At 44.6% G+C, this 25,834-nt stretch overlaps 1 protein-coding gene across 1 annotated transcript in view; it reads left to right on the top strand.

Moving 5' to 3' along the window:
• LOC147707467 (collagen alpha-1(XIX) chain-like) overlaps positions 1-25,834 on the top strand; it is a 1,668,057-nt gene that overhangs the window by 1,540,524 nt on the left and 101,699 nt on the right. The gene's annotated exons all lie outside the window — the stretch shown is intronic.

Genomic DNA, 25,834 nt, shown 5'->3' on the forward strand with positions numbered 1-25,834 from the left:
ATTCTAGTCTTGCTCCAGAGGAGCTTTCTCTCAGTAGAGATCCTCAAACTAAGAGAGTAAATGGACAAATGCCGGTCTGCTGGTCTGCTGGTCCACTCAGCCTTCTATCTTTCTTAGGTTGATAAACTCGCTATCATTAAGTAGGATGACCAAACCAAACGTCCGTAAATTTCATGGGCGTCTGTTAATGGGAAGTCTCGCCCGTTGTCCGTGACGATCCCTCTTCGAACACATTTTGTCCGTAATTTTTGGGGTGACGGCGACCTGCACTTCTCTCCTTTGAGAAGCCTCAGTGTTCTGAGAGCTCCCTGCTGGGGCCGCCTCGCACCCCTCTGTGCGAAAGAGCAGCCCCTCCCCAGCCTCTCACAGACTCTGATGGACCCATTGTCCTACTGTCTGCGGGCTGAAGGTGGCATACAGAATGACAATGGGCCAGTCTGGGCAATTAAGGCATGTGGTGGGCATGAAGGCAACGAAAAAAAAATGTAACACATTAGATGGAAGTAACATTGTCTAGTTACTTAAAAAAAAAAAACAAGCATATGCAATTGGTTACGCATTTGTATAAGTTAGAGCTTTTGTTTATCTACTATAAACTTATTTTGACTTGCACTTATGTTGGGTGTCCATTTACCTATATATTATTGTGCAATCCCCTCGAATGTGTGACGTTACAACGCATACATTTACAACGCATGCCTTTACAATGCAGTTTTTACATCGCAACATACTTCACACTGCACTCCATTACATTGCATGACACTACATCACATTTTTAGAAACTACCTGTACAAAGCATTCCATTCCATCGCATTATACCGTTAGAATGCGTGCCATTACAATGCATACCATTACATTGCATTTGAGGTAAGTATTGGATAGTATAGGGGTAAAAATGACTATTCTTACTCCAGGGGGTGCAACAGTAGGGTAAGTGTTGGATAGTGTAGGGGTAAAAATTACTATTCTAACTCCAGGGGTGTAGTAGTAGGGTAAGTGTTGGATAGTGTAGGGGTAAAAATTACTATTCTAACTCCAGGGGTTTCAACAGCAGTGTAAGTGTTGGATAGGGTAGGGGTACAAATTACTATTCTAAATCCAAGGGGTGCAACAGTAAGGTAAGTGTTGGATAGTGTGGGTATGCGTTGTAATGCCTGCGTTGTAGTGACATGCGATGTAGTGTTTTGCGATGTTAAGTGTAGTGCGATGTAATGGTTGCGTTGTAAAGGATGTTTCCCAAATTCCTCAAATGTGACTTTAAAACGTACCTTTTGTCCCAAAGTTTTGTCCCTAATTTTGACCTTTTGTCCTGAATTTTTACCCCCACCGTCCTGAATTTGCACCCATGCCAGTTGGTCACCCTACCAGTATTATCAGTGCCACTGTGAAAGTATGTGTTACAAATAGGCTGTTATGTATAACACAGAAGAGCATTGAACCACTGTCTTGGGTCTTCGAGTGGTGACTATGTAAGGCCGCAGGACGTCCACACCACTCCATCTTGTACTATTAACTGTACCCAAAATTCACAGGCACATTCTTGGTTTATCGCCAGACTGTGAACAATGTTGCAAATGATTTGTTTCCAGTCAGAGGAAACAGGATTGCATTCCCTTTCCTCGTGGCGATAAACTGTTTAAGTGCGGCAATCCATAATGTAATGCTCAATGCATTTCACAGCATGCGTTCAATCACCAGTGACGGAGTATTGTACGTGCAACAGTGTAATGTTGAATGTTTTAAAGAGGCAGACAGCAGTTCCAAATCGCTTATTGGAAACTCAAGTGTCCAAACATTGGAAGGGCGCTATTGTGATAGGTTGCACTGGCATTCTGCCCCTAAACTAAGGCTATGGCAGGCACAGCAGCACCTAGGAGTGAAATACATTTTCATTATTTGATTGTTCAAAGGGAGGAGCTAAGTATAGTGGTTCTAGAGGTACACCTAGTACTGATCTAGTTATTAGTCTGCAATGACAGTCTTTGAGAAAACATAAAGGCGGCCAGATATACAGGATTGACTCTCTAAATGCACAGGTCAAAGTTGATGAACTAGCTCAAGAGTAGATAGAAAAGGCTGGCATACACAGAGGTATTTGTTTTTTGTCACATTTGAGGTGAGACATCACTGGAGTGGGAGAGAACCTAAGAGAACCCCTTACAGTTTATGATCTGCAGAGGAAGGTGCTACTGGGTCTGCCTAACAGTAAAAGGGATTTGTGCCCGCTGCAGTGCAGTTGTGGGTGGCCAAAGAAGTCTTAATTATTGCCCCTATATGGCCAATATTCTCTTCTGCACCCCTCCTTTATTTAAGGGTGTAGTAATCATATTTGTGGTTCCATGGTGTGGACTAGGTGTTGGGGATCATCAAACCCCTATAGAATGAGCCTCCTTCCTCTAATTTAGTGAAGACCACCTGGGTCCTCTGAAATTTGGGGGAGAGCTATGCTGGCTTCCGATAGCTGTAACAGCGTGTCTAGCATCAGTATAGGTTTCAGACCAATCACAGAGTCCCTAGCAACCACCTTGCAAGAGGCCAAGTGCTCATTAGAAAGTGGGCCTCGCCTAAGGCTTCCCGACTCTCTGGGTAGACACGGTTGAGTAGACGCAGCTTAACTTAAAGGATATATATGGAATAAGTCTAGGAACAGTATTACACAATTCCCGCAAGTGAAATAAAGTGTAAATATCCAATCAAAGCTGTGCTCGAACACAACACAGTTAGCAAGAAATCAACATATGAAAATATGTTTAAAGATAGACCGTAATCAAAACATAATATACAATAGAAGATGGAATGGGGTAATCACACATTGAGGCTACATGACCAGGAGCACAAACAGGGCTCACAACACGCCCCAAAAGTTATTGAAGAGAGTGGTGAGTCCACCAGGTCACCTGCACTTTGCGGCAGTTGATATCTAAATGGAAGTGAAGCTTGCAAACTCTGTGCAAAGTCATTCCTGCCATAGCTACTTGTGAACATTAGATTTACAGTGAGGGGCTCTGCGAACATTACTAGTGCACTTATTGTTAGAATTACTCATAACTGTGCGATAACTCTTACTTTGAACTAAGAAAGGAGTTTGTAAGATGAGGCTAAATGCTGCCCACAAAGGACAACCACACCCTTCACCTTATGTTCTCCTTCGACAGCTGCATGAAGGATTCTGGGTAGAAAGCTATCCTAGAAGTTCCTTTGAACAGGAAGACTGCCTCGGCCTTAATAACTTACCATTTGAAATAGAAATGCAGTGTTTGCATTTGACAGTGGGCTGCTATCCAACTCCCTGAGTCGATATATGTAACCTGGAGTTCCCTACAGCTCATTATTATTTGTATTCAGACCTGTGTGTACCTTTCTTAACTGGGGCTGGAGTCCAGCACACTTCCTTTTGGCCAGGACCATGCATGAAGCCCCTGCTGGCTTCCCATGCTTTTGCTGGCCTCACCTTGTTTTCACGCCCGATAGAGTCAAAGGAGGCATAAGCCTACACTCACTGCCCTGAAATCCACTTCACATCCCACGAGAGACTAGAGGTGAGCTGCTGAAAGTATCAACTTAGTCTGTTGGTGTCTGCGGACACTCCCTGATCCCCTCAAACACCTCACTGGAGATGAAGGTAGGCTTCTAAGAGACTGACTTCTATAAGAATGAAGGTGAGATGGGAGATCGCCCAGCCTCACGAACACACCTCTCACAGTATCCGCTTATCTTGTGTTCATTGCTGCTCTCTGATCTGCCATGAGTGTTTGCCTGCATAGGTTTTGGGGTTTGCAGTCCTTTGGGGCTCATAAATCCTAGACTATACCCTGTGATAAAAAGTATGCTACTTTAGGTGCTAACATTGTGATTCTCCACTGTAGAACAATAACCATTGTTGCTCTTAAACATTAGCTGTTTGCAAGCACCACATTATTGTATTGTCGTTTCCCCACTGTGTTGCATTGGTTCGGTGGCTTAGCATTCCAGATTTGCTGTGAATTTTGAAATAGATCTTTGTAAACTCTAGTGCTTTGTGAACATTAAACAGTGGGTTAATGCAGAGGCCATATTGTTCTCTTATTTTTAGTGTTATTACCATCAGCTTCATCTGACAGTTTTTTTTACGATAAATGACTATTCTCATTCTGTGAATATTGGTTCCTTTATATGTTTACAGTATTAGATTTGTTTAATGTGTTTGATTACAATTTTTATATTTAATATATTCACAATATTGCTCAATGATGGCCTTGACTGTACATGCATGTTTTATTGCAACAGTTATAAAGTTGTTCCACCTTACCTGGACTCCCTTAGACCCTTCTCTTTAGCTAAGTCTTTGCCACTCACCCATGTCTAACCAAGAGAGTCAATGTATTTGCTTTTGGTTTAATCATATTTATGTAGATATTAGCAGTGGCTTATCTAGATTACCACAACACAGTTATTGTGAAAACCTTAAAAGACCGATTGTGAGTTGAAAAAGGTAAAACAAGCAGCAATAACCCTAGTAGTGACATTAACCTACAAGACTATTAATATGTCTTTGCATAATCCACAAGTGCATCGATCGAGATGCTATGTATATTTTATGAGCCTATAACATCTATTACCTTAGCCTATCCCATTAATGCAAAATATCCAATATAATTGTAGACATTTGACTCCCTGGGACACCTGGTGGACACCTCAATGTGGTTCACTCTAGTAAGAATTGTGATTGCTTGAGTGGGGCTCTCAACTCTCTCAACTAATAACCCAATTTCTCACAACCATTTTTCAGATGATTCCCCTAGAGTCATTAATGTGAGTATTCTCTCATTCATGAGATGAGAGCATTCCAGGTTTGAGTTGCATAATGCTAGCAATTTCCCATATTTTTAACGCAAAACATGTAACGTGTAGAATGGGGCTTTGGGGAAGCCCTTTTAAGCCATTGGCTCGTTTGGATGAACCCTCTTGGCCATAGGCTTCCTGAGTTGTCTTTAGGTTTTGGTTTGAACCCAGACTATTTCACTTATGTTTGCAGAAAAAGTGAAATTTGTGACAGGTAAAAAAGTTAATCTGTGAACGCATCTGTTCCTTGCATTCATGAACAAACACACATATTGATTTTAATGCTGGGCTACCTATTGTGTAGAATGCAAGCATTGGGGCAACAGGACACCATCTGTAGCAGCAGAGTCCCTGAGATAAATAGTGTTCAATATAAATGGGCTTCCAGGATGTGAATTCATGTATGTCAAGATGAGTGTCGTGTAAATCTTGCCAATCCTTCATAAACATTTCACTAAGTGTCCAGAAGACACTGCTGCACTGCCCCAGACGTTTTCGTTGGCCTGGAAGTTACAATTTCAGAAACAGATGAGTGGTGTTTCATGCTGCAAGTTCCTGCCATCCCATCCATGCCCCGTGCGTAATGCCTGCTGCTCTGTCTCTGCCTTTTCCTCCCCTGCTGGTTTGCAACGCTCCATTTGAGAATGCCTAGTGGAATCCTATGTTTTTACTGTGCCCACATTTGTTCCGTCAGACAGGCTGCCTCTCGTTGTTTCAGAGCTTCCAACAGGCTCTTTCATGCTGTTTTCATGTGCTCCCTGCTACTCTGTTGAGCCACTCTTCGCCAATCCAGAGTACCCTGTGGCTCTTCCCTTGCTGCTGCCAGCTCCCGAGTTCCAAAATACTATAAATCAAATATGTCTGGCTTACATATTTAGCTGTAAGCCAGACCTATTGGCTTTGCCGGTATTTGTTTTGTTTAAATGTGAACTGGTGGATGGTCTGTGTGTTGTCTGATTGGGTTGGCTCATAGTGGGAATGGCTTTTGCATATAACCTTAACCCATCATCATTCATTGAGCATAGAGCTTTGAATTTGTACCTGACTTCTAGCAATGAGTGCTAGAGTGTGTTTAATGTGCGTTTGATATGGTCACATTCCGGATATTTAAATGTCCACTCCTCAAAGTCTACCAATGAGCTGTTTATGTGTATGCCATGGAAATAACAATATAGCAGCTACATTTTGTCATGAACAGGGATCTCTTGGACTCCCCTAGTGTTCTATGTGATGGACTTGCACGAATTTCAACAGCAACGGTATTTGGTAACTTAGGGGCATATTACCAAGGGCCGTTATCACCGCCTTAGCTGGACTTTTTCCCGCTAAAGCGGCGATAATTTTATCGCCCTATTACCTAGCTGTCGCTAACACCAGTCAGCGGCAGCTAGTAGGAGATAGCGATCATCTTGGGGCCCACTTTGCATGTCAGCGATATTTATCGCTAATGACATGCAAAGTGGGCGTGCCAAGATGTTAAAGACTGGAAACAGTCGCTAATATCGCTATCTCCAATTATCAACAAAGCATTACTTTTGGAAATATTCGCGCTAACGCCTGCCCGGAGCAGTTCTTAGCCATGTTATCCAATGGAAGGTGGATAACATGGCTAAGAGCATTGTCACGATAATGCATGAATATCGCATATTTTTCAGCGATATTCATGCATTTCGCAGGATTTTTACCGCTTTTGAAATAAACCTTGATAATATCAAGGTATCTCAGCTGTAAAAATCGCCGGAGCGCGGCGATATATTTTAGCCGCTAACCATGCATAGCAATAATTATCGCTATTGCTTGGTAATATGCCCCTAAGTTATTATGTTATTTGTAAAAAAATCCTTTTTTTGGCAATTGCAAGCAACACATTTTATAATAATGAAATAACAACCTGAGTGACCTCTTCAAGGTGCAGTTATGTGGAGTCCGAAATGTGACTAAGAGAAGCCTTCGTGATAGCAAGGGAGTATAGATGAAACGAAAAGGAATTTGCAGTGTACTAATAAGGGATGCCTCGAAACAGAGAGCTAATCTGTACATGTCTTCAGGGGGATTAGTAATTGGCACTGTATTGCAGTGCCTCGTGGCTGAATAGCACATCAATTTGATTTGTGGCCCCATTTCAGGCTCTGCCACTTGTTTTGATGGGCTGCTGTAAAATGGGATTGGAGAACATTGACATTGATATACTGCACAGAAGGATTTTTACTGTTACTCAACCAAAGGCTCAGTCTCTAGTCATTCCTCCTCCACCCCTTTCTCCTATCATTACTTAGTAAGTGAGGCATCCTACCTCCCGGACCCCACGTGACCCAGCATCATCACCTTAAACTAAAACTCTTTAAAAAGTGAACGTCTTCACCCCACCTCCGCATATTGCCCCTCTCCTTACCTGGGAAATTAACGGGGAGAAGACCCCACAGACATACATCACATGAGCCTCACAGGTTCAGACTCTAGCGCTTGGAAGCCTGCGTGGTTTTTGGGATGCAGAGCACCCTAGCTAAAGTCTAGGGCATCTTCCCTGGCTCCATGGAGGTAGCGGGATATGCTGGGGATGGGGCCAGAGGCCACACCGAGGTGTTGTATTATGAAATCGTCATTTGCTAAACAGGTGGTTAATAGGGAGTTGGGGCCTCTTTATTGCCTTTAGGCAAAGGTTAAGTGTCCTGGTTCACTATTGGCAACGCAGAGGCTGGACCTTTTGCTTGTGCAGATTTTACAATCCTCTCCCTTTGGGTTTAGGGCTCTTTCAGGGTGCCTGCTTTGGGTTGAGCGTAGTGGCCTGCAGGTTCGACAGCAGCAGGGTTATTTATGCCGCCTCCGCGCCATTATTGATTTCCCAAGCACGCCAGGCTCCAGCCGGAAGCAGGCGACACGCTGCTTTCAGGGAAAGAAAGCGCTTTCCCAGCCTTTGATTCCGAAAGGCGAGGGACGGCCTGAAAGGAGCTCATTAGCGCACTGTTTTGTTCAGTGTAAGTGTGTTCTGCGCCTTTGATCTGGGAAGGTGTGGGGCGCGCTGCTGTAAGGTGCACAATATTCGTGCTTCTGAGGGCGGCGTGGTGGTCGAAGTAGCCGGGTGGTGGAAAATAAATGCCTGACTGTGCTGCGGGTCATTGCACCAGCGCGACCCCTGGCTCATTCAACAAGCGGGTGGATCACGTTTAACACCTACTGAGAGGATCTGAACGGATATGTGTGACTAAAGAAAGCTTTTCGACAGAGCCCTTGCTGGAGAAGATGTATCCTGTTAGGATTGAGTCGACATAGTCCTGGGTTCGTATCCTGGCGTCACTGAGACTTTCAGTGAACTTATTTTAATTAGCCTAGGGGTGTATGGTGAAATCCCTGCAACTGAATTTAAATACTTTGTTTTTGTTTGGACAAATGTACATTTGATCGTCACGCTGATTTTGATTGACAAGATTGAACAATCCAAACATTTTAGTTTATTTAATTTGATGTGATACAAAGGAGGGCGTCCTGTGAATGTGCTTCCTTTTGAACAGCCCGTGTTGTACACAAATGTTGATGACCTTTCTCTTCAGTGTCTCTTTGTGCTTGGCGGAGGATCACTGTAAGCATTAGTCTCAGAAGCGTCACTGCTCCAAGGCGACTAATGGTGACAAAAAAGGTACAGAGTAGAAACACCTCAGCTCCCCCTTCTCCTCCTGCCTCATCCTTTTTTGCTCTGTTGAAAGACAGATGACTTATTTACCAGAAGCTTTCAAGAGATAGAGAGAGTCTTCAATCATTCCTTATTCCCTGTCTTAGCTGTCATCCTCCATTTCTCTGGCCAGTGGACCATTGTTGTCCCCTGCCTCATCGTGGCCTTCTCCAGACTATTATGATGAAGAGTCTGATGTTTCAGAACCCTTGGCAAAGGGCGAGCTTATCCAGAAGACAGGCCTGGCTGCCCCTTTCAAATATCTGGGCAGTAACCTTCAGGTACCAATGGAAGATGAGCAACCTTCTACCAATTCTGGAATGTTTTATCAGTTTCAATGTCACCCACACCCCATCTGTCGGAGCTAAATAAAGAGATTAAGGATTCGATACCTGGGTATTGGAAGGTCCTAGAGAAGTCAGACATTCCCAGCTTTTGACATAAAAATATTTCTTAGTGAATGGGGACACAGAACTCCATCAGATAGCCTCAATGCCGGTGAATCGGGAAATGACATTCCTCAGTGATAGCAGATGTTGTGTCATTGTAGTGGACCGTAGACTGGAGACAATGTTGAAATAATGCTTCAAGGTGCATGAACTCAGGTTCGCATCACATTTGTCTGATAGAACTGAGGCACGGAATTCTGGATAATTTTTAATGCCTTTTTCTGATAATTGTTTTTTGGGGGATCAGCATGAAGAAATGTGTTGGAGAGCATTTATAAATCAGAAATATGGAGCTGTTTAAAATTTAAATTAGGATTTCAGATCCTCCACACAGATCACAAAAGAAGCAGCACCAGAAAGGTTTTCAATTGCAAGTAGGGAAGAATGCATTTAGCCAATCCTTCCTTTCAAAGGGTGGAATAATTATCTTCCGTCTATGCCTGCTTACTAGTGGGCGGTGGGTCACTTGACATTCTTCCAGCAAGCTTGACAGAACAATGTGTCAAATGTTCTTGAAGTGATAAATCAAGGATATTTTGTGGAATTCGAAAAATTGCCCCAGGCTCAAAAACTGCCACATCTAAGTTACACCTGGAATCCGATCAGATTCAAGGCTGTGCTGCAGGAAATGTAGGAAATGCTAGGAAAAGAAGCCACCTGTCTGGTACTGAATTCTCAGGAAGGGTGAGGCCTCTATTCCAGTCTCTTCTTGGTGTAAGTCTTTAGGAGTTTACAGACTGATTTTAAATCTAAAGAGACTAAATCAATTAATGAAGAAAACGTATTACAAAATCGAAACATTACATTGGATTATTCCTTTGGTTTCTACATAGGAATGGATGTCTGCATTATATCTTCAGGATTCTCTGCTCCATAGTCTAACATTCGCTCTCCGTTAGAGATTTCTTGAAGTATTTTGGAGACACATTATCAGCAGGTCTGATTGCTCCTCTTGTTTGATATCCTCATCAAAGGTCTCCACAAAGATCTTAGCTCTGGCTTATTCACTCAGCATCAACAATCAGTGTCCAGGATCACACAGAGTCTGTATATCAGATATTGGAACATCCTGGCTTTATAGTCATGCACAAGAAATCTCAACTGGTTCCAAGTCAGGACTTTCAGTTCATTGGTGCCGAAGTTCAAAACTCACCTACGGCATGTATCTCTTCCTCTGCTGAGAGCGGTAACATTGCACCAGCTGCTATCTGATTTGGAGGAGCGAAGTTGGCTCAGGATTAAAGACACATGGTAAGGCTTTTCAAAAAGGCAAGTTGTTGGTGTATGGAATTCTTATACATTCCCACAAAATGTGTTTACATCTGCTGTGTCTCCTTGAAGGCATGGTGTGTCTTTGTGGTGCCATGGGCTTGATTCCACATTGGTCCATTGATTCAGCATTTTCTCCACCATTGTCGAACTGGAAAGAGATGAAGGCAGTTTTCATACTCTTCTTCCTTATTCCCATCATTTATGAAACTAACAGCCTTATTCATGAAGGCTAAATCGGCTCGCAAAGGGCCGGATTCTGAGAATCCGGCCCTTTGCGAGTGCGATTTTTGCATTTGGGATTCAGCATCCCAAATGCAAAAATCGGTAATTGCTAAATCGCTAAATTGCGAGGAATTACATTTAAGGAATCTCTATTTGAGATTCCTTAAATGCAATTCATGAAGCATTTGAAAATTGCGAAAATGCAATTTTGGGCCGCTATTTACCGAGAGGTCAGACCTCTCGGTAAATAGCAAAAACTTAGAAAAATGCTTTTAAAAGCATTTTTCTAAGTTGCATGTTGCACACACACATGTCCTTTGGACATGTGTGTGCGCAACACCTGTTTCAATTTGCATTTAAGGGGTGCTACAGGGTGTCCTTTGGACACCCCTGGCACCCTTTAAATCGCTATCTTATTTGCGAGTAGCAAATTGCTAATCGCAAATAAGGAATACTCCCCATGCATTCCTATGGGCCTTTTGGCCCATAGGAATGCATGGGGAGTTATTCCTTATTTGCGATTAGCAATTAGCTAATCGCAAATAAGGAATCAGTGGGAATCGCAATTAATATTGCGATTCCTACATGATTACCGTTTTGCGAGTCTCAAATAGCGATTCCTTATGATTCGCTATTTGAGCCTCGCAAAACGGCCCGATCATGAATCAGGCTGTAAGTGGTGTTAGTGAGGATGGAACCCTAGTAACAAAATCTGTCTGTCAGTCACTAATCGGTTTACATTTTTTAGCAACCTCGATACATCAAGTGATCAGTTGGGCAAAAATGCACCTGGTCTCTCTATCAGCGACATATATTTAGCAAAAAAATGTAGGAGTGGACAGCCTGAGCAGAGTATTTTCCCCTCCCCCTGAGTTTTGTCCGGTGCCACATATATTCAAGAGAATATGCCAAATGTTTGGGAATCCTAAAACGGGTATGTTTGCCAGTACAAAGAGTTCTCTTCTACAAACGTTTCTCTCCAGATATCTAGAGGAAGGGTGTTGGGTAGTAGATACTCCGGCCCAACCATTGCCTCCTCTCCTTCTTCATGCATTTTCTCTATTTCCATTGATAGCTAACCTTCTGGCTGTTCTTCAGAAGTAGAGATGGATTTAATGTCAGTGGTACAGCTATAGCCAGGATTAGTTGGTTCCTGTTATTCCGATTAATGGGCAAAATACCTGAGTGTTTTCCCTATGAATCAGTGTCCACTGCAGGATCCTCCTCTTCTAGTTGCATATCAGAAAATACACAGTTCTCCCCCAGTAGTTATTCATTGGAGGAGACTAAATTCTTAGATACCAGGTGGTTTTACTTTGTTTTGTAATTATATGTGCGCCATTATGGCATATGCAAGGGCTATGATTGGGAAGCCAAATGAAGCTTGGCTGATCTTAGGGAAAGAAACACACAGTGGACACTGGGTCTTCCTAATAACTGCCAGATGGGTATTGGAGAGTGTACCCTCTCCTTTATCTGCAACATATAAAACTTGAATACAGTTCTGATCACTCTGGCCATACTGGTTGGAGACACACCTGCAGGGCAATGGTTCTTAGACGGGTCTATTTATTCATTAGTCTGCTGGGATCTTGTGTCAATCATTATTTCATGTAGGTCATCCACAAGGATATGATGTGAAATATGCATAGCAGAGCAGATTTAAGATCACATGATAGGCCCAATGTAATGTGCACAGGGCTTCAACAACTTTACTGCACAAATTCAGACAATGTACACATCTTGATCATCTTTGCATACAGCTTTTAGACATGTCACCACTCTAGCGAATATGGTAAAATGTTCCTTACCACTAGTTAGATGTTTCAGAGCGGCTTAGGCACATTAAAACGACGTGCCACAAGGCATGTCATTTAATGTGCTCTCACAGTTCGGAGCTCTCACAGGATGTATAACTCTCTGGGCACAGCTATGTGATGACATGCTTGCAAACATCTGATTGTGCAGAGTACAAGGGTTTTAGCTGCCCTGAGTTTGACAAATCCGAGATCTGCTTACCAAAAAGCCTTGTACAGTAAAAGTCCTATTTTAAAAACATGTGAGATCTGCAAAATGTACCTTTTAAAGAAACATACATAATCTGAAATCACTTCTATATTTCTTCACCCCAAGATGCATGATTTTATAGTGCTTTATTTTTTTGTATCCTACTGAAGACTATTTCTCATATTCCTTGTCTAGGGAATCAGATTGTTCAGCTATGGGAGTAGTCTCAATTTTGATCTGAGCTATGGCTTCGGTCACACGAGGGTCAAACTATCTGACCCTGCAAGGTAGACTGGTTTCTCTGAGGATTCCGTGCCTCACCCCTGGTAGCTTAGCACAAGTAGCAGAGCCTTCCTAGAATACATTGAACCTGTCAGGTGTGCAATATGTAGTAAAAAAAAATGCAAGTAAGAAATCAAAAGCTTCAAAGGTCAACACCAGGGATGTTGAAAACTAAAAACTATATTAATAAACTGACCTAGCAATGAATACAATAGTATTTCACATCTTAAATCAAAAACACATTGGAATTGATCATTAGTAAGAATAGCTTACATGTAGCACAATATAATAGTTAATTTCTGAAAAAATGCTGCAGCGGACAGCAGTGGATTTGTGTTTAGCATAGAAAGTAGCAATAACCCTAAGTTTCTTCAGCCTAAAATACCTTTAAAAATGAGGGGGCACATTAACCAATATGTTACGCAGCGCAGCAAGTTGCCTTCCTGTGCTGCGCCACAGTGAAAAGGCAGGAATGCGTTGTATTTAACACATTACGGCACATTCCTACATTTTCCCAGCTCCGGCGCACAATATGCTGCCTAGCGCCAAGGCAGGCACTGTTTCACCATGGTGCCATGGTGCCTGAGTTGTAAGCAGGATTACTTTTGTGCATGAAGGGGCACCATTCTGCACAACACAATCTCCTGAGGCATTTTCCACTTTCTATGTATGCTAGAGTGCAGCACACACAGAAAGAGGACTTAACAAGGAGAAACAAACATATTTCTCTGTGTTACTCCTCACCTGGGCAGATGTAGCAGTTTTGGCACATTCCCACTTCTACCACTTATGATGAATCTGGGAATCTGTCAGAATCTATGGGTTTGCAGCGGAATGCCTCCCTGGGGCAGAGTAATGCAACACAGTGATGTGTGCTGCATTGCATTACTCTGGATTCATCAAGGCACGCAGGGTGGCATTGAGAGGCTTGGTAAATCGCATTTAAAGGTTGAATTGTGCATGCATACCATTGAGTGGTGCAAAAGAGACACAACCATTTTATAAATAGATGTTTAAAAAACATTCTGTATGCTCTGCTAACTTTGCAACAGTGCTTTATAAATGTACTGAAAATGTTCTGTATCACTGCTGATTTGAGAAAAGGTCTTCATGTGTTCACGGCTGGTTCTTCAGAACCCTGTTCATTTTTTTCAATTGCAGAATGCTTCCCAAAAGTCCTGTTTTTGGTCCACAGCAAAACGTTCAGACAGCTATCCCATTCAGTTTCTCTGCAGTTACAAAAACTTCCTTTGTCCATGCAATCATTTGGTCCCTCCAGCCACAGGATGTAACTATGCAGGAGCAAGCAGGAAATGTCATTCTGTAATGGGTTAATTCTGTGTCAAAATCTCCACTCATATTTAGCGCTGACACTTTTCAGACACTCACCCCCAGTCACAGATCTGGGCTGAATCCATCATCATTCTTTAGCTCATTTGCCACCTCAGTTCAGACCCAGCTATATGCAAATCAGTCCTGACACTGTGCCTCATGGGAACAGTCCAGCCCGAACTGCCAAGCCAGGTCTTCCCTGAACTGGAAACAAGCATCCTGAGACCGGTTTGAGGGTAACACCCTTCATCAGCCAGGCTAGCTAGAATCCAGTGGCAAAGTGAGCAAGGGACCCACGTGTGGGCAAACCTTGCTAACTTAGGGCAAAGAAAGGATTAACAGAGAGCTGAAACTTTTCAGACACTCACCCCCAGTCACAGATCTGGGTTGAATCCATCATCATTCTGTAGCTCGCTTCACCACCTCAGTTCAGACCCAGCTATTTGCAAATCAGTCTTGACCCTGTGCCTCATGGGAACCGTCCAGCCCGAACTGCCAAGCCAGGTGTTCCCTGAAACGGAACCAGCATCCTGGGACCGGTTTCTGGGTAATATCCTTCATCAGCCAGGCTAGCTTGAATTTAGTGGCAAAGTGAGCAAGGGACCCAAGTCTGCTTGTTTCTGGTCCAGAGAAGACATGGCTTGGCAGTTCGGGCTGGAATGTACCCATGAGGCACAGGGTCAAGACTGATTTGCATTTGGCTGGGTCTGAACTGAGGTGGCAAAGTGCCGTGCCCATGCCGCACTGCGCCGAAGCCAGGCATGCTGCTCTAAGCCCATGCTGCACTGTGCCAAATCCAGGCATGCTGATCTGAGCCCGTGCCGCACTGCGTTGAAGCCAGGCATGCTGATCTGAGCCCATGCTGCACTGTACTGATGCCAGGCATCCCGATCTGAGCCCATGCCTCACTTTGCCGAAGCCAGGCATGCCTATCTGAGCGCATGCTGCACTCTGCCAAAGCCAGGCATGCTGATCTGAGCCCATGCTGCACTGCGCCGAAGCCAGGCATGCTGATCATGCAGCACTGCAACGAAGCCAGGCATGCTGATCTGAGCCCATGCAGCACTGCACCAAAGCCAGGCATGCTGATCTGAGCCCATGCCGCACTGCGCCGAAGTCGGGCATGCTGATCTGGGCCCATGCCGCACTGCGCCGAAGCCAGGCGTCCTGATCTGAGCCCATGCCGCACTGCGTCGAAGGCAGGCATGCTGATCTAAGCCCATGTCGCACTGTGCCGAAGCCAGGCATGCTTATCTAAGCCTATGCCGCACTGTGCCGAAGCCAGGCATGCTGATCTGAGCCCATGCTGTACTGTGCCGAAGCCAGGCATCCTGATCTGAGCCCATGCTGCTCTGTGCCGAAGGCAGGCATGCTGATCTGAGCCCATGTTGCACTTCACCAAAGCCAGGCATGCTGATCTGAGCCCATGTTGCACTACACCCAAGCCAGGCATGCTGATCTGAGCCCATGTTGCACTACACCGAAGCCAGGCATGCTGATCTGAGTCCATGTTGCACTACACCGAAGCCAGGCATGCTGATCTGAGCCCATGCCTCATTGTGCCGAAGCCAGGCATGCCTATCTGAGCCCATGCTGACTCTGTCGAAGCCAGGCATGCTAATGTGAGCCCATGTTGCACTACACCGAAGCAAGGCATGCTGATCTGAGCCCATGTTGCACTTCACCAAAGCCAGGCATGCTGATCTGAGCCCATGTTGCACTACACCCAAGCCAGGCATGCTGATCTGAGCCCATGTTGCACTACACCGAAGCCAGGCATGCTGATCTGAGTCCATGTTGCACTACACCGAAGCCAGGCATGCTGATCTGAGCCCATGCCTCATTGTGCCGAAGCCAGGCATGCCTATCTGAGCCCATGCTGACTCTGTCGAAGCCAGGCATGCTAATGTGAGCCCATGTTGCACTACACCGAAGCAAGGCATGCTGATCTGGGCCCATGCCGCACTGCGCCGAAGCCAGGCGTCCTGATCTGAGCCCATGCCGCACTGCGTCGAAGGCAGGCATGCTGATCTAAGCCAATGTCGCACTGTGCCAAAGCCAGGCATGCTTATCTAAGCCTATGCCGCACTGTGCCGAAGCCAGGCATGCTGATCTGAGCCCATGCTGTACTGTGCCGAAGCCAGGCATCCTGATCTGAGCCCATGCTGCTCTGTGCCGAAGGCAGGCATGCTGATCTGAGCCCATGTTGCACTTCACCAAAGCCAGGCATGCTGATCTGAGCCCATGTTGCACTACACCCAAGCCAGGCATGCTGATCTGAGCCCATGTTGCACTACACCGAAGCCAGGCATGCTGATCTGAGTCCATGTTGCACTACACCGAAGCCAGGCATGCTGATCTGAGCCCATGCCTCATTGTGCCGAAGCCAGGCATGCCTATCTGAGCCCATGCTGACTCTGTCGAAGCCAGGCATGCTAATGTGAGCCCATGTTGCACTACACCGAAGCAAGGCATGCTGATCTGAGCCCATGTTGCACTACACCAAAGCCAGGCATGCTGATCTGAGTCCATGCTGCGCTACACCGAAGCCAGGCATGCTGATCTGAGCCCATGCCTCACTGTGCCTACGCCAGGCATGCTGATCTGAGCCCATGCCGCACTGAGCTGAAGCCAGGCATGCCTATCTGAGCCCATGCTGCTTCTTGGTAAAAAACAGTGGACCACCTACGGGTGTCCAAGCTGTGCTTTGGAGAAGATTCAGTTCATAACGTGTTTAAGAAAACTGTTATAAGTAATCAAATAAATGTAAACATCACCATACAGGTCAATGTGCCATGTTAGGTCTGGAAGAGGCGCGACGTTGCTTCCTTCAACAGTGCTGCCCCAAAGTCACTGTGCCTCGCAGCGTTTGGATATATATGTGCAGTATTAAATCATTCACAAGCCTTTCTGGGTGATACCCTGAGCACTGCTGGGGTTATCCGCTCTATTTATTTATTTATAAAGTTTTATATAGCGCGGACTAGATCCCGAAGGATATCAGAGCACTTTACAGTTATAGGTAAGGTAACAATCAGAACATGAGTCAAACATGGGTAGTAAAATATTCATAAGATCAATAGTTCACGCATACAATTCAGTTATAAGTCCAGAGAGGACAGACAGGGCTTTATGATGTAGCGTTGTGATATAAGGGTATTAAGTGAACCATCATAAGCATGAATAATAGTCAAACCTATAGTCAAATCTAAACATGAATTATATGGGGCTTCTACTAAACAGTGAATCAAGTGGTAAGCAGCTAATAAAACACTTACAATCCTGGGTGCACGTGCGATGGGGAAGAAAATGTGACAATGATTTGAGGGGAGCAAAACACAAAGTCATGTACAGGAAAATAAACACTACCAAGTAAACATATACAGGGGTGAATCATACTATACAATGACCGACACCTTTCGGGCGGAAAATAAAGTACAAGAAAAGTGTTTATATTGTCCCTCCTATTAAGGCAAGAACTTCTTCATGAGGAATTTCTTTGCATCCAATTTGAAAGAGGCCTTGGAAGAGATCCTTCTAATTTCTGGTGGAAGAGAGTTCCAGATTTTAGGAGCAGATCCCGAGATAGGATTGTGTGGTAAAATACCGACTCTTAAGGGCCTGTGGCACTCTTAGGAGTGTCAGCTACATATGGATTTACCGATTCGGTAAATATACCGATTCGGTATTTTACCGAATCGGTATATTTACCGAATCGGTAAAATTACCGAATCGGTAAAATTACCGAATCGGTAGGTCCCCTACATCTGAAAAGCCTAATACCGGTCGGAAACGGCTGAAATCGGCTGTTTCCGACCGGTATTAGGGCTCCTACATCTGGCCCTATATGAATAAATTATAAAATAAATATGACATCCTTTACATTGCCTTTGGACTCGGAGACTGACGATCCCTTATGTTTAATGTCCACAGTTAAGACAATCCAGTGCAGCCTATGAAGGGATGGTGTGGGTAATTATATCATTTTAATAGGATACTAAATACCTCACTGCTGACATTCTTGAGCACTGTAAATAATGCTTACTGCTACTGTCGAATCTGATGGTGCTCCAAAGATGGACGGCCCAGTATGACTTGCTGGTGAGACGTTCTCACTCCCAAGTTAATTTGTCTCTAATCTACCGAATTCTTCAATTGAGATACTTTGTCATCTCAAACTGTTTTCCACACTGTCAATTCTTAAATAGTGTGTGCAATATTCTAAGGCAGCACTTGTGTTGTTTTTAATTCTGGGTCCAGAATAATTACGAGAGTAAAAATTGATTTTAGGCATGAACGTGAACTGACCTATACAGAACTGCATCGATCTTGAGAGTGGAACCCGTGGGGTGGGGGGTGGGGGCAAGAATTTCAAGAGCATAGCAGACACGTGGCCTTTTATGCCATGCAGGATAACTCCAGCCTTTCCTGGCATTTCAATCATCAGTGTTTTACCTGCCAAGCTCCAGAGCAAGAAGATATTCCTCCAGAACCGTGCAGGGGTCTCCAAACCGGTCCTGGAGGGCCGGATCCATGCCAGATTTTTAAAAATACTACATGTATCTCAATGGGGATGTTCAAAAAATCTGGCATGGATCCGGCCCTCCAGGACTGGTTTGGAGACCCCTGCTCCAGAGGCTCTACCTACATTAAAGATTTGACGAGCGGTGCTGTCATGGGTATCACCACTTTAGACTGAGACTTCTCACAAGTGAGGCTAACAAGGAGGTACTGGGTCACTGCAGGAAGCACCCCTAAAGCAGCATGTGACTGACCTACCTTGATGCCTCTACTTCTCTCGACGGCCAGGCTTCAGAAGTAAGATGAAGACGAACACGATTAATAGACAGTGCTTTGGGGATTTTAAATCAATATTTACAGTGGTAAAAGTGCTGCAGGCAAAAAGAGCTGTTCTGGCTCAAAGTGTCTGAGGTGGCATCGGACTGCCTTGCCCTGCAGTGCCCAGGTGTTTAGGTGGGCCATCAGGCCCCAGGGGCTTGCTGCGTCACCCGGTGCACGCCTGCTCCTAAAACCCATGTGGCAGCTGCCCTTCAACATTTGGAATCATGACACACGTGTTGGTGGAAACATTTGTTAGACGTGTTAGTTCTCTTGTTATGGTTTCAGGTCTGTAAGCTGCTTGCAATTAAAAACTGAGCTAAACTAACACAATAATTCAAAAAGCCAGTGTAATGGGCCCATTTTCAAAAACCTTGTGGTAGATGAGACGCTGAGCAGAGATTGACACAGTTTTCACAACCAACCGCGTTTACAAATGCAGCCTTTAACGTCGAAAATATCCCGCAAGCCAGGGATTCTGCAGCGATTCGGAAAACAGAGATGCCATAAATTCCTTGTTTCCCCCATTAGTGCCACCATAAGCACTCTACGCGTCACTCCCCTCAATTGCACAGTTTAGCGTGCAGGCTGCGAGCAGACAGGCCCACTCAAGTGATCCCTTCACCGATGCCGCGGAGGAGCGAGGCTGAATCTTGTCCATACAAGAGACAACAGTCTTTCCAGGGCCCCCTCAGTGACTGCATTCACTGCAGAGAAGGAAACAGGCTGAGATGGTCGGCTGCCAGCTCCGCTCTAAGACAAAACAGCACTGTGGATCTAAAATAATGCAGACCAACACATTCACATTAACAGAAACCACTCACCTGTAAATGTTTATTTGCTGGACTTTGAAAAGACCTCATGTTGTCAGTCAGCATAACTCTCATTTGTAATTTTTGCATCCCGGGAAACCTTTCCAGTGAGTAATGTTTCTAGGTTTTGGTGCGATTTGCATGTATGAGTTTGTTTCGTTCAGCCCTGAATTATTTCTCCATCTTTCTATGCATCTCAATAAATGTATGCCTTTCTTATAATCCGAAGCTGATAGCCCCGTGTGGGCACAGATGCTGAAGGCATTCTAATTACTGTATCAAACCTGTGCCAAGATAGGGAATAGATGAAGAAAAAAAAGCTGGTTAGTGGCCTGTGTGGTTTATTGAGTGGTCAACGCGCCCACTAAATGTGCACATGCCTTAAGGAAATTAAGTTGCAGCGAAGGCTACACAAAATACCAACTTGTTCGTGTGAACTATGTAGCGATACTTGAATCCGTTCATGTTTTAACTGCGAACATGCTGTGCTCTGTATCATGAAAACACTCCGCGTATGAAACCTGAAGCATAATAAGGACACAGAGGAACTCATTATTTAAAGAGAACTCTGGAAGTGCTAATTTAAGAGACGTCTGTACCACAGGTGTGGGCTGGCTGGATGTCTTAAGTATTCACAGCAGAGCTGTTATACCACTTTAGATAATTGTTAAAAAAAGGTTGTTTGTCACTGGAACTTTAATGGAATGTGCGGCTTCTGAGTGGAAATGTAGGAGCAATTTTGATGTCACTAAAGTATAACAAGAGAACAAAATATAATTACACAAAGTGAAATACCAACATAACTATAACTTAACAGTGCACAACACAAAAAAACAAAACAATTAGAACACAACACAGTAAAACACAATGCAAGAATGCTACAAAAAATAAAACACATTACCACAATAACAAAATGTAACACAGCAAATATGTACAATTCCATCACACATGACCATCCTACAAATATTTTACTGAAATGGTAGTAAAAGGTGTTTTGACCAAGCACTACCTTCATTACTACCAAGGACATCCAATAGCAGCAATCGACAATGCTTTGTGATCCAGTCACATGTGTCTTTCAAGAAAAACATGCAATATTCTTCCAAGTTGAAAACAAGCATTGGCAAAGCCAATACGTATGTTGTTGCCCACTAGTCTATTGGCTTTGTCAAGGCTTCATTTGGTGTATCATAGATTTTGCAAAACGTTATTGTTGAGATACTTGCTGGGCCATAATCGATCTACAAAAAGAAACACTGGCTAAAAGTAAAAAATGTGAACTACTTTATGTGGATGTGTTTTTATGTGAAAGAGCAGAATGCTGTCACTCCCAGTGAATTTAGTCAGTTGCTGATGTGGAGTGACCTATGTCTCGATGCTGTAGTGGGTGGAATGAAAATGTGATACCAAAACCAGATCAAAATGATTAAGATTGTCTCAAACCCCCTATAAGTAAGTATATTATACATATCATTTTAGAAAAATCAAAAGGTCTCGGATAACGCCACATCTAAAAATGTACAAAAGAACTAAAACAGAGCTGCATACTGGTAGGCACAAATAGAACTGGTGTAATAATGTTTGAAACTTTCATGATTACTCTCGGTTTAAAAAAATACAGAAAGAAGGAACTTGCTGTTGATTATGATGCGAAGAGGATGTGGCCTAACAGGTAGGGTGCTCGATCTAAAATCTGGGGAGCCAGGTTTGACTCGCGGCAAGGACACTCAACATCCTGTGATTCTGGGCAAATCAGTTAATCTCCCTGTGCCTAACAAAAAATAATGTGTCCTTGAGTAACACATCTGGTGCTCATGTAAAGCGCTCTGATAAGTTTGCCCTATATAAAACTCAGGGTGAAAAAATGCTCAAATTCCAGCCAGGTTCCACTTAGATTGCTGATTTCCATCCACACTTGGCAAGGACCATCACTCTTTGGCAAGACAAGGCCCAACCATCCAGCCTCAGACCCCAGCAGAATCACTGGGCAAGTACCCAGTTTGATTCTGAGACTGTTCTCAAGGCCTGGCCTATGAACATATAGTGTTATGAAATGTGTCCTTTATATTACAACGTGTCAGTATGTTGCAAAAGAAATTAGTCAATACATAAAGGAATGAATTTTGCCCATGTAAATTTCTGGCAGGCAAGAAGTTTCTATGCAGACTCGGTGTCCATAAAGACACAATTCCCGTAAAAGAAATGCTGTTTTCGGTATGATTGTGCTCCTGCTGGTCATTTGTCTAAAACTGGTCACTTTCATCTTGATCATAGTCCTTGCTGGAAGCTGCTGTGTGAATGGAAACCTGGTTGGTCTCCTGGAACCATCCGGTGCAGGGGTGTTCCCAGTCCCTGACTGTAAGGACAAACCTCCTTCCAGTTTCCACCCAGCATGGCTTGTTTTGTTAATTCACCTGTGTTTTGTTTGTGATTTGTTGTGCTCCGTATGATGGTCTCTCGCTGGTGACGTCACACAGTTTCTTATTAAAAGTCATCACTATCTGGTGGCTGTTTTATGGGCCGCCAAACAATTTGTGTAATCGGTGACGTGTCCTAGTTATCCAAGCACACCCTACTTTTAGAGAAAAGGTATTCATACATCACAGGGAAAACAATCTTAATAGGGGATAATCATCGTCTTTTTGAATGCAAATACATTTTATTTCACAAAATAACACAACAATCGACAAACTTGATAACATTACATTATTAACGTAATTTACATAGCCAGCAGTTTCAATCTAAGGTTAAGTCCCACTCCAAGTAAGAAGGGCAGACACATTCTTTATAAAAACATGTTATTTGCATTGTCTATTCAATCGAATGTGTTATCTTGTTTGTTGTATGTAATGTTTTGGATGCTGTAAAGATATGAAGGATGACATTTGTTAATACTACATCAAACTTCAATAATAGTAACAAATCACCTAAAAAACGCCCGTCTGAGCTTTCGTCTTGAATTGTGATGATATTAAAAAGTTCCATTTCAATTCTCTTCGGCGTGTGCAGCGAGAGTCTAAGTCTTGCGTTGTGCGATGTCACGGGCCATAAGCGACCTATGCAGCGTGAAACATATGGTGTACCTTTCTCTTAACGAGTTTCACACTGGGAGCTGCCTATCACATGCTAGGCTGGCATTTTGCAAAGTATTACTGAGGTCTTAAAAAAAGCTTATCCCTTTTTCATCCGGCAACAGCGGCGGAAGTAAGCCTGGGCTTATACTAAAGAAGTTCAACACTCAGCAGCTGAGGTCACTAACCAAGTCACCCCATGATGTGTTGACAATTCTCCCTGCAGAGCCCTGGCTGAAATGTGATGTAAAGTGCTCATGACAAGCAAAATACAGTGGCAGGTTTGGCCTTTTGTTTATGTCGATATACAATACACCATTGCCGGTAGCACCAAAGCTCCATATAACTTATCCTACACTGAGAATGTCCAGATAGTGCATAGTGACAAGTAAGAAAAAAAGCATAAGTGACTGGGCACGATTTAGACTGCACTTTTACAAATGTTAATAGAATTTACTTCAGGGGATTGACAATTATACTGCAACCGCCTGGTAATGCCTAGAAGTGCCTTTTAAGGAATGTGGGTGAAAACAGAACAAGCAGTTACAACTTAGCTATTGGTAATTCTCCAATTTTGAAGCCTGGCTTCCAAACACGGTGAAATAAGGCACTGGGAACGGTGATACCATTCAGCTCCTTCAGGCATCTGATCTGGTGACATTTTGATCAGAGCCCAAATGTATATGGCTGAAACTTCAGAACACCTTAAAAAAACATAGGTATGGTATATATATAGAATGCAAACATTAATTTAAAAACGGACGCATGAACTTACTTAAGGAAATAATCTACCTGCATACCGTACCCCATGCCCCAGAATGCAACACAGGAACAGCGTAATGTGACACGCCCATGTGGGCGGCATGGTGAATAAAATGCTGGAAATTAACTATGTGGGTCTCAGGCGTCCTGTTTTTAGCCCAGGAAGAAGGGGCCTTGGGCCCTGAAACGCATAGGCAGAAGGAAACAAAACGCAAATACTCAAGCCAGCTGCATTTTCAGGCCGGAGGGCAGAACATCTTGGATGCTCCTCCGAATGCTTCAGGGTGTTTTGTATTGATCATATCGTTGCACGGCTGCCCGGCCGTGGGAGGAGGCAACATCGTCCGTTGGGGAGGAATGAAGGTTCCCAGTTGATTAAGGCCGAATTTATGAACCTTTCAGGATGCTGAACGGCAAGGTGTTCAATATGCGTCAATAGCAGGCCTGACTTTTGCGTGACTCACTTAGAGGAAGAATGCAAACATTAATTTAAAAACGGACGCATGAACTTACTTAAGGAAATAATCTACCTGCATACTGGACCCCATGCCCCAGAATGCAACACAGGAACAGTGTAATGTGGCACGCCCATGTGGGCGGCATGGTGAATAAAATGCCGGAAATAACTATGTGGATCTCAGGCGTCCTGTTTTTAGCCCAGGAAGAAGGGGCCTTGGGCCCTGAAACGCGTAGGCAGAAGGAAACGAAACGCAAATACTCAAGCCAGCTGCATTTTCAGGCCGGAGGGCAGAACATCTTGGATGCTCCCCCAAATGCTTCAGGGTGTTTTGTATTGATCATATATATATATATATATATATATACTAGCAGCCCGCCCCAGCGTTGCCTGGGGGCAATGAGGCTTCAGGGCCAACCGCCCGCCCAGGTCTCCGCCCACCCCGACATTGTCCGCGCATGCCCATGCACGGACACGGACCAGGCCCCCCTCCCGCCCGACTCACTCCTGCCCCGACTCACTCCCGCCCCCCTCAACTCACTCGCACTCCGACATTTTCCTTTACTGCTGCCTCTTCCAGCTGATAGCACTGTGAAGGTCCTTCTTGCCTCCTCCTGCATCACACAGTCTCACACTGAACTTTCCCTTTCCTTACCTGTGCCGCCTCTCCTCACTGCACAGCCGCTCGTCACTGCACCGCCGCTCCTCCTTCGTCGTCATCACGCACGTCGCATCGCGGTCATCATGCACGTCACGTCACGGCCAGCGCTAGGTCCCGGCCGGCGCTACTTTCAGGGGACTACTTTGTTTTCAAACTAAATTTTTTTAATTTACTTTTTTTTAAAAATGTATATAGCCTATGTCCATCTACACACCCTGACATTTTCATAGATGTATCGGGTGTGTAGATTGGCGCTGTGGTTCCCAAGTTTACCTGGCCAAAAGGTGCAAGTTCTCTCTTTATAATAGTAGTATAGATATATATATCTATACTACTATAATAAAGGAAGAACTTTCAGCCTTTGAGGCGGGCAAACTCGGGAACCACAGCGCCAATCCGCACACCCGATACACCGTTGGAATCGTCAGGGTGTGTAGATGGTTATAGGCAATATACATTTAAGAAAAACGTTATTTCAAAAATTTACAGTAAAAAAAAAGTAGTCCCTCCTAAGTAGCGCCGGCCGCGACGTGCGTGCTCACGTCAGGAGCGTGGGGAGGAGAGGCATCCAGGAGCCAGACGAGGAGCGGCGGACATGGTGCGGGGGAGGAGCGGTGACGTGAGGAGCAGCGGACAGGCCAACGGCGGTCAGGTGAAGCGAGGAGCGGTACACTGAGGACCGACAGCTGAGGTAAAGGGACCCATGTCGGAGCAGGCAGGGGTCGGGGCAGGCAGGGGACGGCCCGGGCGGGGGCTGGGCTGCTGCAGGGCAGGCGGGGGTCGGGGCCGGCGGAGGACGGGCCGGGCGGGGGCCGGGCTAATAGCTGTGGGCCAGGACTCTCCAGGGCGTAGGAGACAGGTGATAAAAGAACATCTATCTGGTTGAAATCCCCTCGACCACCCTATGTTTATGCCTCCCGGAAGTGAAAGGAAAGCTTACAAATACTGGCGCCTACGCGTTTTTCTATACCCCGACTGTTGCTCTCATGGAAGGTGTGGAGAAGCACAGAAATCCTGTTTCTGCGAATATGTTTAAATGCATGTTTATACTTCTACAAACTTTGTGGTAGTGGAATTTTGCACATGAACATTCTGTTGTAAACTATATTTTCAACAGGGCGGGCGGGCGGGGGTCGGGGAAGCCTGATTGCTCCCGGACAAGGTCGGGACGGGCTGCTAG

This window comes from Lissotriton vulgaris, chromosome 6 (assembly GCF_964263255.1).
Source record: "Lissotriton vulgaris chromosome 6, aLisVul1.2, whole genome shotgun sequence".
Classification (NCBI taxonomy): Eukaryota; Metazoa; Chordata; class Amphibia; order Caudata; family Salamandridae; genus Lissotriton; species Lissotriton vulgaris.